Here is a 2,764-nt window from a genome sequence, read left to right as displayed (position 1 = left end):
GTTGCATAAGAACGTGGTGGCATGTTAATCCAAACAACGTCCTGGTCAATAGATCGATCGCAAAGCCCTCTTGGGTTTTGTTTAGTCTGAGAAGGATGTAAGTTGCACGTTTAACTTCCTTTAACTTCAGTAAAAACTAACTTTGCCAGCGAAGAATAGTAGTGGTTGTCTGGCATGGCTGACAAGGGCGTAGCAAGAAAGTTTCACCATTGGGGTCCACTATGTGGTAAAAAAGGTTAAATTCATTATAATCAGTGCATAAATACTATAAAGGGATTTGACAATGTTCACTGGGTTCGTCTGAACCGATCACTACATGCTGGCTCCGCCCCTGCTGGTTGATATGGATTAATTAGTCCTAAACACAATGAATAGCGGCCCATATTATTCAGCACAAGGTTCATCACACAATACATATGTATGAGCAGTACCATATTGGCAAGATGTACAACATCAGATCAAGCATGTCTAAGAGGGGAAATAACCTCATTGTTCCATTATATACTCTGTAAAACATGCTTATATAATTAACTGAAAATAAATTCAGGCAATCTGTGTATATGATTAATGAAGCAATGCTATAGACATGTGCAAAACCAGACTTTTCTCTCTCTTTTTGTTCTCTGTTTATATGTGAAATTGATATTGGTAAGTAATAAGTACATATATTTCTGGTTTTGACAGCTCAAGTGGCATATATCCAATTGTGATTGAAGGACACAGTTGATACATTTTATTAATCAATGTCAGAAATCCGTGTTTCAGTCATGTTTACACCTAGATCAGGGAAGGCTAGGTAGATTCTTGATCAACCTAGCATGACTAGAGCTGCTACGCTTGCTAGCTTTGGAGTCAAGATTCCCAGTATCCCCTCTGACATTGTTAATTAGCTGAGATTTCAAAGTCAATTAAGCCAAACAGATCGACTATATCGACGACACATTTAAAAACTTATGGGCGTTGTATCGATTGTATCCCTTCTTGAACCAATTAGTTTGTTTGTTTTAAGGGTGTGAATGTGTGATCAAGTTGTATTTAACAGCTGTTCGACTTACTGGAGACCACAAGAACAGAGGTGTGAGTAAATTAGGGGTTGAACATGTTTGTAAGTCATCTTTGCTAATTTGGTAAATCTTCTTCACAATAGCTCGGAGATTTTTTTGCTCGCAACTGTACAAATGAAATAGATATGTGTATGCATTATATGTGCATCGAAGTATAGCTACCGTTGTATGGTCATTCGGCTTTGAAAGACTTCGGGTGTACTGAGGAAATGTGCCATCAAAATGAAGCAAATTTGAATAGAGTGTTCATCATTATGGTCACCCCTATGGCACAAGGTAAGCTCCACCAAACAACGAAGGACTCACAAAATGCTGAACAGTTTTTGCATCAGTTCCTTATTAGGAGAAATTATTCCATTGCTTTGCACTAGCTAGCTGCATCTGTTAATGTCACAATGAGAGATTGAAGACACCGTGTACTATGTTGTGAAACAAAACTCTGAACATATGAGCTGTAGCAAAATCGTCTTCTCTGTATTGATTTTTGTTTATATATTATGTACATCGACATCTTGTACTAGTAACGTTCACTAAAATACACACGGCCTAACTAATTGAGTTTTTTTTTCCTTTGTACATTGAGTTCCTAGCTAGATGGTAGGCGTCATAATGTTGAGCAGTGAAACCCTTGTGTGTACCACGCTCCTGAACACCATGTCGCAGGCGCCGTCGCACTCGTCCAAGCACCGCTCCAGCGTGTGCAGCCTCTCGACTGTGGCCTCCACCGTCTCCGGCGCGGTGGCAGCCCTCCTGGTGAACGCGGGAACAAACGTGGCCGTCTTCTTGGATGGTGACGCCGCGGACGACATGGACGCAGCGGTCGAGAAGACGGCCGCGGAGGCCACGGCGCTTGCAGCGGCCGCCTCGACGAGCGCGGTGGCCATTTCGGCCTCCTCGCCGCTAACGGCTACGAGGTTCAGTCGCGCGCTCTTGGAGAAGATGGCGGAGACGGACACGGTGAGGCGGGCGAGCTCCTGCTCGGCTCGACGTTGTGATCTGGCAGCGGACGCGACCCTCCCTGTGTCGCCCCTGCGCAAGGCCGCACAGGACTCGGTGGCGGCGTGTCTGAGCGACATGAGGCACTCCTGGAAGCCCTGGTGCGCGTCGGCTAGGAGGAGGAATGCGTCGAGGAGGCGGTCGGCGGCGTTGCTGGTAGGGCTCCGAAGCGCGGCCCTGGACTCCGGGAGGAGGAGGAGGTCGGCCAGGGAGGAGTGGAGCGCCTGGATGGCGGCCAGGCCGGCCGGGAGGGAGGAAGAAGGGTCCTTCTGGATCCAGGAACGGACGGCGGCGATGTGGGCGTGGAGGTCGGCGAGGAGCGGGTGGGAGGAGGTGGTGCCCGGGAGGCTGATGGAGCGGGAATGGCGGGGCTTGGAGAAGGACCTCGCCGGCGTGAGAGGGAAAGAAATGGAGCGGCCGAAGTTGAGAGCCATTCTAGCTATTGCTCCTGCGAGATGTGTGAGACGAGTGAGATGAGATGGTGTGATGGAGGAGACGATTGATGTTGTATATATGCAGTGGGTAGGAGGCAGCCCGGCCGGGTAGCTTGGAAAGCGGTGGTTGCACGTGTGGGTGCATCGTCGCCGCGTTAGTCAAAACTCAAGGCAACGGCGGCGATGGATGCGTGTGCCCTAGCTGTCATGTTGGGAGCGATGCACGCACGCACGCCCGGCGCCTCCACCGACGCCTCCACCGACGGACAT

This window comes from Triticum dicoccoides, chromosome 7B, assembly GCF_002162155.2.
Source record: "Triticum dicoccoides isolate Atlit2015 ecotype Zavitan chromosome 7B, WEW_v2.0, whole genome shotgun sequence".
Classification (NCBI taxonomy): Eukaryota; Viridiplantae; Streptophyta; class Magnoliopsida; order Poales; family Poaceae; genus Triticum; species Triticum dicoccoides.
The sequence above is the reverse complement of the archived record's forward strand: the minus strand, read 5'-3'. Positions refer to the sequence as shown.